Genomic DNA, 11,380 nt, shown 5'->3' on the forward strand with positions numbered 1-11,380 from the left:
TCAGCCAGTAGAGCATGTGGTGACTCTTGATCTCGGGGTCATGAGTTTAAGCCCCACACTGGGTGTAGAGCTTACTTTTTAAAAATTCCTAAAATGACAAATCTTATACCATGTCTATTTTACCACAACTTTTTTAAGTAGTTCTATACCAGACGCCTGGGTGGCTCAGTTGACTGAGCGTCTGCCTTCAGCTCAGGTCATGATCCCGGGGTCCTGGGATCAAGTTCTGCATCGGGCTCCCTGCTCAGCAGGGAGTCTGCTTCTCCCTTTACCTCTCCCCCCACTCCTGCTCTCTCTCTCTTGCTCCCTCTCAAATAAATACTTCATTTAAAAAATCTTTAAAGTAGTTCTATACCAACTACAGTGTGGGACAGGAGAGAAAACAGCTTGAAGTCTGGAGTCTGCCATTGGGCAGCCAATGCCCTTCATTCTTTTAGTAAAGTTGCTTTTCTCAGCATGAGTCTCCTCTATTAAAATGCACAGAGGATGTGTATCCTCAGGGTAATTATGGAGACTAAATGAGAAAACACCTATCATAACACCTGGCTCTGGGGATCCCTGGGTGGCGCAGCGGTTTGGCGCCTGCCTTTGGCCCAGGGCGCGATCCTGGAGACTCGGGATCGAATCCCACATCAGGCTCCCGGTGCATGGAGCCTGCTTCTCCCTCCGCCTGTGTCTCTGCCTCTCTCTCTCTCTCTGTGTGACTATCATAAATAAATTTAAAAAAATAATAATTAAAAAAAATTAAAAAAAAATAACACCTGGCTCTGGGGGCAGCCCGGGGGGGGGGGGGGGGGGGGGCTCAGTGGTTTAGCGCCACCTTCAGTCCAGGTCCTGATCCTGGAGACCAGGGATCGAGTCCCATGTCAGGATCCCTGCATGGAGCCTGCTTCCCCTCTGCCTGTGTCTCTGCCTCTCTCTCTCTCTCCCTCTCTCTCTCTCTCTCTCTCTGTGACTCTCATGAATAAATAAAATCTTAAAAAACAAAAAAAAACACCTGGCTCTGAGTACTCAAGCACTGACCTGGTGTTTAGACATCATTCTGATATTCTAGAAAGTTCTGAGAAAGAAAATGGCCTGAAAGCCAAACCGATCTGAAGGCAGGATGAGCTGCCAGTCCTTAAAGAAGGACAAGCATAGGCCAGAGAGATTCTTCTGCCAAGACTCAGTCCTTTGCCGAGGTGATACCAGACCCGAACACTGCACTAGGAAGGAAGAGGCCTGGCCTCTGGACCTCATTCAGTCACTCACTCACTGTATGACTAGGCAAGTCAGTCCACCCCACTTGGCCTCAATATTCACCCTATCTTTCAAGGTAACTGGGAAGGAACAAATGGGAAAATTCATACAAAAGACTTGAGGGCCTCAGAAGCATTGTCAATGTGGAAACAAGAGTAGGAGTATTATCAACAGAGGTTCTTCAGACCCTTCTCTCTTCTCTGTCACCCAAAAGACAATGTCACTTATCTTCAGAAGCATTGCCAGTGGGCATCTCAGGACCTACCCTAAATCTTCCCCCAGCAGCTCTGGAAATTTCTCTAACAGAACTAGTCCTTCAGGGCACCTGGAAGGCTCAGTGGCTGAATGTCTGCCTTCGGCTCAGAGCATGATTCCAGAGTCCTGGGATCAAGTCCTGCATCGGGCTCCCTGCACGGAGCCTGCTTCTCCCTCTGCCTATGTCTCTGCCTCTCTCTGTGTCTCTCATGAATAAATCAATAATCTTAAAAAAAAAAAAAAAAAAAAGGAAAAGAAATAGTCCTTCACTGTCTTCCCTGCTGGGCTGTATGAAGGGTTAGGGAACCCATGACTGGGGAGCTACAGAGCCAGAACAGAGTCCACCTTCTCGAAGGGGGCAGCATACTGCTGAATATCCTCTACCCACCAGAAGTGCAGGTGTCCTCCTTCCCTCATTACTAGGACTCCCTTCCCAACAGGACTGCAGCCATGCTCTGGAAGGATTCATTCCCATCCACCCGAGCCCACCCAGGCCCAGGAGAACACCTGCCAACAATTCAAGACCCTCTACCTCTTCCAAGAACGTTCCTCTACCTTTCAGCTTCCTGTGAGACTCGGGTATGCCCTGGGGACACCATATTTTAAATAGATGCCATCTTCCTCTCTAGCCATGTGCCTCAGGGCCAGGAAGAAAGAAGTATCCTTTCTCCCCCAACCATCACTTCCAGTAGAGGACCTCCTTCAGAAAAATAATTTCCTTTCTCTCACAAAAAGCCTGGATCTTGGGCAACCCGGGTGGCTCAGCAGTTTAGCGCCTGCCTTCAGCCCGGGGCATGATCCTGGAGTCCCGGGATCGAGTCCCACGTTGGGCTCCCTGCATGGAGCCTGCTTCTCCCTCTGCCTGTGTCTCTGTCTCTATCATGAAAAAATAAATAAAATCTTAAAAAAAAGAAAAAGCCTGGATCTTCAAGGTGTGAGCAATTTGCTTTCCTGCACCTTGCTGGCCTCACGTCATCTCTGGACCTCACCACTTCCCTCACATATTGGTGGTATTTGCTTCCAGTTCATAGGCTTCCTTTCCACTTCATCTCCTGTCATCCTCCTCAGGACTCCTACGTTCATATGGACAACCTGTCACAGAGGTCAGCCTCTCCCAAGTCCTTGACCTCTTCTCTGAAAATTATTTCCCCGATTCTACATAACACAGTTGTGCTGCTGCCCCACAATTTATCACCATCAGAAACAGCTGTCTCCTCCAGGTCACCAGCCTCGGTCTCCCTCCTTCTAGCTCCTCCTTCCTTCTAGCTTGCTCATTCCCACCAACAGTATCACTACCACAGTTCTCTGCCTGCGGGTCACTTCCAAGCACTGGCCTCCAGAACCTTCTCTCTGCATGAACTCCCTCCTTCTGCAGCTCAGATCTCACAGTATGAAAGCCCTCTGGCTGACAACAGTCCCCGCCTTACCCCTTTCATTCCCTTCCAGCCCCAGCATCTGGCAAGCCAACTTGCTGGAGAGGTAAAGAGAATCTTGCAGCTGTGAAGCCTCACACTAAATGCATTTATGATCCCAAACCAGGAATGGGCATTCACTCTACACTGCCTAGATATTTTACTGTGATCTCCCCTACACCATCCCAATGCTCCCTCTCGGCAGATGATCTTGCCTCTTTTTTCCTAAACACAAGCCATCAGGGACAAACTCCCTCAGGGCTTCTCCACCAAATCCACAAATCTCCCAGCAACCATGCCCACCTCTTCCTGTCTCTCTCTACAAGGACAGCACCCTCCTGCTCTTAGCAAAGACCACGCACTCCACACAGGCTCTGAACTCCATGTGCCCCTACCCCCATGCCCAGGAACATCATTTCTGCCATTATCCCCTTTTTCCTGCATCACTAATCTGTCTTTACCTCCACTGAGGATCATCCCCAACAGCAGACACTCTACTTAATCTTCATCCTAAACACACACACCCCTTTGATCACCATATGTCCCTCTAGCTAGTGACATGATTTCCCTGTAGCCCTGGTTATCTATACCAATGCTTCTCAAACTTTAATTACTGGGGAATCTTGTTAAAGTGTGTATTCTGATCCAGTAGGTCTAGGGTGGAGCCCAAGAGTCAGCACTGCCAACCAACTCCCAGATGACTATTCTGGCCCAAGGACCCCATTCTTCATAACAAGCCCCCCTCCCCTTTCCTTACTGCTTCATTTACAAAGTCCTTTCTAGTGTGGCTCCTTCCCGCAGCACAACTTCCTGAAACTGGGCTGGTCAGGATTACCAATAAACTCCAATAACAACTGTCCTCTTCATCCTCTCCCGTGCCCTTCCCCTTTTACAGTGGAGCATGTAACGCCTGGGAGAGAACGCTGCCTGGAAAGGGGAAGGCCCATGGTAGGTCAGTTCAAACAGCCCTCTTGGCATCTCCCTCCAGGTACTGTCCCTCCAGATACCGTCCCTCCTGCCTCTAGAGCACCACACTCTCCCACGGGGCTTGCTGCTTCTCTGGCAGTGCTCTGGCAGCATTGTTGGCTGGGTCTTCCTCCTCTACCTGGCTTCTAAATGTCATCAGTCCTCCTCAGAGCTGGGTCTTACATCCTTTGCGTGCTTGGATGAGTGACCTCATCCATTCCAGAGCTCTACAAGCAGCTTCCAAACCTTTAGAACGCAGCCCAGACCGTTCTCCTGACCTCCAGACCCCATTCCCTCCACCCTCCTGTACCTGTGTGGGTGTCCTGTGAGAATCTCAAACCCAACATTCCCAAAGAGAATTCTTGATTCTTCCTTCTCCACTTCAAATCTGCTCCTTCTCCACTATTCCCCACCTAGGAGTTACTCAAGTATCTAGTTGTATCCAAGTTTTAACTAAAGCCAAAAACCTGGGAGTTATCTTTGCTTCCCCTTGCCTCTCCCCCAACTCAGTTCGTGACCAATTCTGGTTTCAGATCCAACTGCTTCTTCCATCTCTGCCACTTCCTAGGCCTGGACACCAACCACTGAACAGCCACGACTTCCTAAATGACTCATCATGGCTCTTCTTCAATCTATTTCCCATATAGTCTTTACTGCAAATTTTCCAAAAATACAAATAAAAGTGAGTGTAAAGCCCTCCAATGGCGTACCATGAATAAAATCCAAACCCGCTATCCACCATGGCCTACAAGACCCTACACAAACTTTTCCTTCCCCAGCCAGCTTTGCCTTCTTTCAGTTCCATGAATATGCCATGTGCTTTCCTACCTGGTCTCCCTTCTACATGCTCTACTCTCTTCTTGCATTGCCTTTAGGAAGCCCTGAAGCAAGAGAAAGCAAGCAAGTACAGTCAAGTAACTGAAGGAGACCCTTGAGGCTGCCTGGAGCAAAAAGAAAGACACAGAGTCTGCTTGATGAGATTATGTTAGAAAGGAAAGGGCCAGATCATCTAAAACCCTGTACACCCACCAGTTTAGGGATTTTAGACTCTCTATTGAGGGCACTGGAAATCCACTGCAGTGCTTCGAGCAAATGGGTGACATAATTAGACCTGCACAGTTGAGAAGCTCACTCTCGTGAGACTGTGGAAAAAATAGAAGGGCCTGGAGCAGATGTGAGAGAGATGCCAGAGACAATGGTGGCCTAAGAGGATGACAGCAGATCTGAAGAAAATGGCTAGATATTGGAACTATTTAGGGGGATGCGACACTGAAGTACATACTTGCTCCTTCAGATGGCCAAAATCTAGTTCTCGTATATATTTGGTCTGCATCCAGTCTCTCTCACAGATCCCCAGACCCTTGGAATTTCCTGACCGCTAAAGCCAATGGGAGCATCTTTTGTTCTAACATATGGACTCTTTTTATAGGAACTGGTCCTCAGTTCCTATAAAGCTTCAGAGTCACAAAGGTGAAATGCGTGTCTTATTATTCATAATAAAGCTTTTCCACCACAAGTGGGCTTGTGCTAATGAGGTGACCTTTAGGCCACCTGAGAATGGGTGCTGGTTGCCAGAGGAATCAAGCTGGAACAGGGGGTTAGAACCTTCGATCCCACCCCCTGACCTCAGAGGTTGACTCAATCACCAATGGCAATGATTTCATCAATCACGTCTATGTAAGGAATCCTCCATAAAAACCCAAAAGGAGGTTCGGAGAGATTCCAGGATGGGGAATCAGAATAATTCCATGTACCAAATGGTGGGCCCCCAGCTCCATGAGGACAGAAGCTCCTTTGTTCAAGACCTCACCCTATGTATCTCTTCATGTGACTGTTGGTTCAAATCCTTTAATATCCCTTGTAATAAAGCAGTCACCTACTGAGGAAATGGGCTTCCTGAGTTCTGTGAGGCACTCTAGCACATTAGCCGAACCCAAGCAAGGGGTAATGAAAACCTCTGATTTACAGTGAGTCAGTCAGAAGCTCGGGTAACAATTTGGACTTGCAACAGACATCTGAAGTGGGGTGTGGTCTTGTGGGACCGGGACCATAATGTGTGGAATCTGACACTGTCTCCAGGTAGATAGTGCCAGAACTAAGTTGAGATGTAGACACCCAGGGGGGCACCTAGGTGGCTCAGTGATTGAACATCTGCCTTGGGTTCAGAGTGTGATCCCAGGGTCCTGGGATCAAGTTCCACATCAGGCTTCCCGCAGACAGCCTGCTTCTCCCTCTGCCTACATCTCTGCCTCTCTCTGTCTCTCTCTCATGAATAAATAAATAAAATCTTTAAAGAAAAAGAAAGAAAGAAAGAAAGAAATGTAGACACCCAGCTGGTGCCAGAGAATTGCATGGTGGTGCAGGAGAAACCACACACACACGCTCCTCCACCTTGGAAAGGGGTACAGAACCCCCTTAGGCATGAAAAAATGGAAGAACTTAATGGATAAGCACCTATCATTTTTAGATTTTAAAAAAGCTTAACTTGCAAGTATGTGTAAAGGTACCCCCCTGAAAAAATCCACTAAGAATAGGATCAGCTAATCCACACTATGACTGTCCAGCAATCCTTTCCTGTTTTTACAGCCAGAGTGGGGGGGGAAGGGAAGGAGAGGGGCGATCGGAGAGGTGGGATGAAAGAAAAGGAAGATACTAACTCATAAATTAGGGCAGCAATTGGGAAAAGAGCCAAAAACAGGGCGAAAGGAGACACGAGCTGTGCTGAGTGTCCAGTCCGCCCGGTGATGACTCCAGCAACCTTCAATTTGGCTGGGATGAACAAAAGCTATTTTTACCAGCCTTCACTTTCTGAAGTTACAATTTAACATGATTTATGAACGCTCCCGTTATCAATACGCTTCATTCAAAGGATATCTGTTATACAAAAATACTACAATCACAGATGTTTCAGAGATAAGAAGGGAACATAGAGGTCGTTTAATCAGGCTGCAGGCTCAGGACGCCCCTTCTCTCCAGCTGCAGACGCTTCAGGAAGATTTCACCTAGAAGCTAAAAGAGTAAAGCCCTTCTATCCAGGTGGATAATTAAAAGTATTAGGTTTTCAAAAGAGAAATGCAATAGCGCTGGCCAAATAAATACTGTACAAAGATCTAAAATAATTGGGGTGGAGGGGCAAGGTTTAGGTTCTCTAAGATTTTTTTAAGCTACTTTGCCAATGAGTTTTACACAAAAAGGGGTGCTTGGGTGGCCCAGTGGGTTAAGCATCTGCCTTCAGCTCAGGTCATGATCCCAAGGTCCTTGGATTGAGCCCTGTGTCTGGCTCTCTGCTCAGTGGTGAGTCTGCTTCTCCCTCTCCCTCTGTGGACCTCTCTCTCTCTCTCCCAAGTAAATAAATAAAATCTTTTTAAAAAATACACAGATGATTAATGACTAATTTTAAGCTGTTCATCAAGGAGTTCATTTTGGCAGTAATTTTTTCTACCAATTTGTTTTAGGGTTAAAAAAAAACCCTCAGCTGTTCCATTTGGTTTAGGGATCAGTAAGATTTAAATTTCTAATTTACAAAGCTACTGCATATTTGGCTAATTAATTCTTTCTAGCATCTGACAATGAAGAACCAGAAGAAGGAACATAAAGTTAAAAGTCTAATATTAAAAGTTTCTAAATTGGTAAAACTCCAGCTGTATTTTATTCTTCTGGAGTACATACTTTAATAAGCATAGGAAACAAAGATTTTTCTCAATAATGTCCAGTCTAAACCTTCAAATTTAGTAGCCTCTGACAACATCAAAGGTCCTCAAGCTCCCCCTGTGCAGTCCCCTCCCACACTGTACCACCTTTGGTCTATGTGCCAATAGAAGGGATGGTGTGTCCTTTCCAACATTAGATGCAAAGATAGCACACTGTCCATCTCTCTCTCCCTCTCTCAGATCACTTGCTCTGGAGAGAAACTTAGTTGCCATGTTGTGAAGAGTCCTAGGGAGAGAGGCCCAAGCAGTGGAGCACTGAAGCTTCCAGCCACAGCCATGTGAGTGAACCATCTCAGAAGCAGATTCTCCAACCCCAGTCAAGCCTTCAGCTGACAACAACCTCAGAAGAGATCCTGAGCCAGAAGCACCTGCCAAGCAGCTCCCAGATTCCTGAACTTCAGAAACTGTAGGAGATGATAAGTGTCTGTTCCTTTGAGCTGTTAATGTTTGGGGTAACATAGTATACGGCAGAAAATTCATTCAGGACAAACTATAGAGGTAGCCAGCTACACAGGACCATACTGTACTTCCTTCAACTCATGCCATATGCTAAAATTATGTATGTAGGTAGTTTGACATGTTTCATCTGGATCAGACCTCACTTGAAGTTTTCTACGTCAAGTCCCAATCTCATGAGCTTAGAGTATACTGTATCTAAGTTGCCCACAAAACCCTGGCAAAAGCAACAATGGCAATACATTAGCAATTATCAATTAATAGCACCATTTCCTGCATTTATATTCCAATTTTTTCAGAAAGCACAAACTCTCCAAAGATTCATGGACGCCCACAATGACACACAGAACACTCACAGAAATTATGAGCAGTTCCTTTTTTTTTTTTTTTTTAGAGTAACATAACCTTGCAATACCTTCCCCCTTTGACTTCCCACGGCCACAGTCTTTTCATCTTTCTTCTCACTCTCACCCATCCAAAAGCTTACACGCCCTCTCACCTCCTGGCCCTTCTCCTTTTTGAAACCTTTAAGGATATGTACACATATACGCCCATGTTTATATTCCTAAGTAACCAAAAAACTGAGAAGCTAAAGGAGCCAGTTCATGGTCAAATCGCCAAGGCCAGATATGTATCTGGTATTGCTTAGATCAGTGGGTCTGTGGCAAGCGGATAGCTGATGCTCAATAAATGTTGATCTCCCTCCTGTTCCTTACCCACCTCCTCCATGATCAGGAAAGAGCTCCACTTTCTCTGGGACTCGGGTCTCTCTGATTCAGACTTAAAAACACATGTTCATTTAAAAAAATAATCTCAAGACTCTTGCATATATATCTTACAGCAGGGGTTGTTTGTTTAGAAGTAACTGGAGTCAAGGAAAAGTGGGACTCTTGCCTATCATCTTGAGACAAACTATGCTGGGGACATTAGAAGAGTTCACCAAGACCTCTCCCAACACTGTCGTTATACTGTCTCTAAATTTAGCTTTCAGAAAAGGTCTCCACCGATGTTTCCACCTTCCATAAATTCCAAGAGTGGAGAGGAATTTGGTAACTAAATGCAAAGAGGCATTGTGGGACTGGGCGATGTGGCACAATGCATTACCTCAACTCCCTGGTTTACAAATTTCCAGAGTCTTGAGCCATCTCCAGCCAAGGTAAGAACCTTCCAGAATTAAGGCAAGAATTCAGGACATTTTCTTCTACTTGCACCTGCCACCGACACCTGTCTAGATTCCATTCAACGTTCTAATTCTTGTCTTCCCACCTACGTGTCTTGGTCCCATATTCACAAAGTCCTGGGAAAGTTTCTAGCACTGGAGAGATCTTGTGGAGATCTCAGCTCCCCTACTGTTTCCAGTGGGAAATACCATAAATCGAAAAGGAAGGAAAGACTTGCATTCGGTCAGAAGAAAGCAGACTAGGGGACAGGACTAAAACCACACACAAAGAATGTGTATCCCTGGCCTTATTCCTACCCCCACCCCCATCCCACCCTCGCTACCACAAAGAAAACTTCAAACATTCCGAATTTCACGTAATCCTAACAGGGAGAGAAAACTTGCCACCTTTTTACTGCTGTGGACTCTCCAGCACAGCCAGGTGAAAAGTCATGCTCAAGCCCCCTCCATTAGTAGTGCTGCAAAACCAGTATCGAACCTAAGCCTCACACTCTGATATCCTTTTCTTCCCAATATTCAATGCCACCACCATAGTCACTCCATTTCTGAGAACTTCCATGTTCCACCTCTATTGCCCCATGTTTAAGAAACATGGCACCTGGGTGGCGCAGTGGTTGAGCGTCTGCCTTTGGTTCAGGTGGTGATCCTGGGGTCCTGGGGTCGAGCCCCGCATCATGCTCCCTACAGGGAGCCTGCTTCTCCCTCTGCCTGTGTCTCTGTGTCTCTCATGAATGATACTCAGCTGAGTCTCTTCCAGGGGCAACTGAAAGCAGTCTGCCAGCCACAAGAACTTCCCCCCCCCCCCCAAGACTCACCTGATAACAATATCAAAGCTCCAACGTTTCCAATACTCATCTGTAAGTTAGCACAGAGAGGACATTGCTCAAACAAGCAGTCTGGGCACAGCTATCCCTGCCACTGGCAGTTCTGAACCAACCGCGACCCCCATAACCTGACATGCCCACCAGTGGGCAAGAACAGTGGAAGCCCAGGCCGAACAGCTCGAGTCCGTGGTGCCTCCTAGTAGAAGCCACACTCAGGGCCAGCCCCTACCAGAAGGGAGCTGAAGGGTGGGGGACGGAAGGGGGGGGGGCAAGGAAACAACTTGAGGCTTACTTGCAAGGCAGGACCAAGAACAAACAGACCGAACAACTTTTGGAACACGGCCCCGGGTCAGTCCAAGTTCTTAAGGCACTAATAAGTTTTGCAACACAATTCTAGCTCTTACCCTGCCCAGAGCAGCAACGAAAGCACTAAGGAAGTGGACCATCCTCGGGCCGGAGGCCCGAAAGGGCAGGAAGTGGAAGCCGAGGCCATTTGTGGGAAAAGGGAAGGAGCGGCGAAAAGGGAGAGGCTGGGGCGCCGCCCGGGTTTCCTCAGCCCGGGCCGGGCCGGGAGGCCGGGAGGCCGGGAGGCAGGGAGGCAGGGAGGCAGGGAGGCTTTCTCCATCGGACCTGCCGGGCAGAACCGGGCCGAGAGCCCCGCGTCGCCCTCCGCCGTCCCCGCAGCCCGCGCGCAGACCGCGGTGCAGGAGGCCCCCGAGCGCGGGGCGGCCACCCCACTTCCCCGGCCCGCGCCCCACCCCGCCCGCCGCGGGCACCCCTACCTGGGACCGTCCCGCGCCGCCTCGGCCGTCCGCACCGGTCCCGCCGCTCTTAAACCTGCCCCGCCCTCCCCTTCGCCTCCTCGCGGGGCCGGACCCCAGCAGTCCCCCGCCGATTTGTCATGGAGCAGCCCCGGCTCGCGGCCCCACCCCCGAGCGCGCCCCCGCCGTCGCCTAGGCAACCCCGCCTCCCGGGCGCGCGCGCTTCCCTTCCGCTCCCGCCCTCCCTCGGGCCACGCCCCCCGGGAGCCCACCAGCCAATCCAAAGTGGGGCTGGGAGGCTGGGGCGGAGTCTCGGCCAGTGAGAAGCCGCCTCGGGCGGGGGGCGGGGCTCGGGCTCGGCAGGCCGCCCCGCCCACCCCGCTCCCCCTCCCTCCCGCGGCCGGGTGGCTGCGCGTGACCGCTGCTGCAGCCGGGGGGCGCGGGCCTGGGGGCTCGGGCGTGCGCGGGTGGAGGGCGCTCCGCGGGGGTTTGGGTCAGGGCGAGGCCCAGCCAGGGGATGCAAAAGGGAGCCGCAGGCTGATAGAGAAAAGCCAAAATGACGACGCGGCACGGGAGG

At 49.2% G+C, this 11,380-nt stretch overlaps 1 protein-coding gene across 2 annotated transcripts in view; it reads right to left on the reverse strand.

The window, feature by feature from the left end:
- Window positions 1–10,993, reverse strand: part of RALB (RAS like proto-oncogene B) — a 48,216-nt gene extending 37,223 nt beyond the window's left edge. Inside the window, exons 1-2 of one of the 2 annotated variants that reach the window (XM_072757541.1) lie at window positions 10,825–10,985; window positions 10,034–10,073 (exon numbers count right to left, since the gene is read on the reverse strand). The gene's annotated coding sequence lies outside the window, so the exon portion shown is untranslated. Of the gene's footprint in view, window positions 1–10,033; window positions 10,074–10,824 lie in introns of both variants that reach the window. The other variant, XM_072757540.1, reaches the window with a different exon arrangement.
- Window positions 10,994–11,380: the final 387 nt, after the last annotated feature.

The sequence above is a fragment of the Vulpes vulpes genome, chromosome 5, assembly GCF_048418805.1.
Source record: "Vulpes vulpes isolate BD-2025 chromosome 5, VulVul3, whole genome shotgun sequence".
NCBI lineage: Eukaryota > Metazoa > Chordata > Mammalia > Carnivora > Canidae > Vulpes > Vulpes vulpes.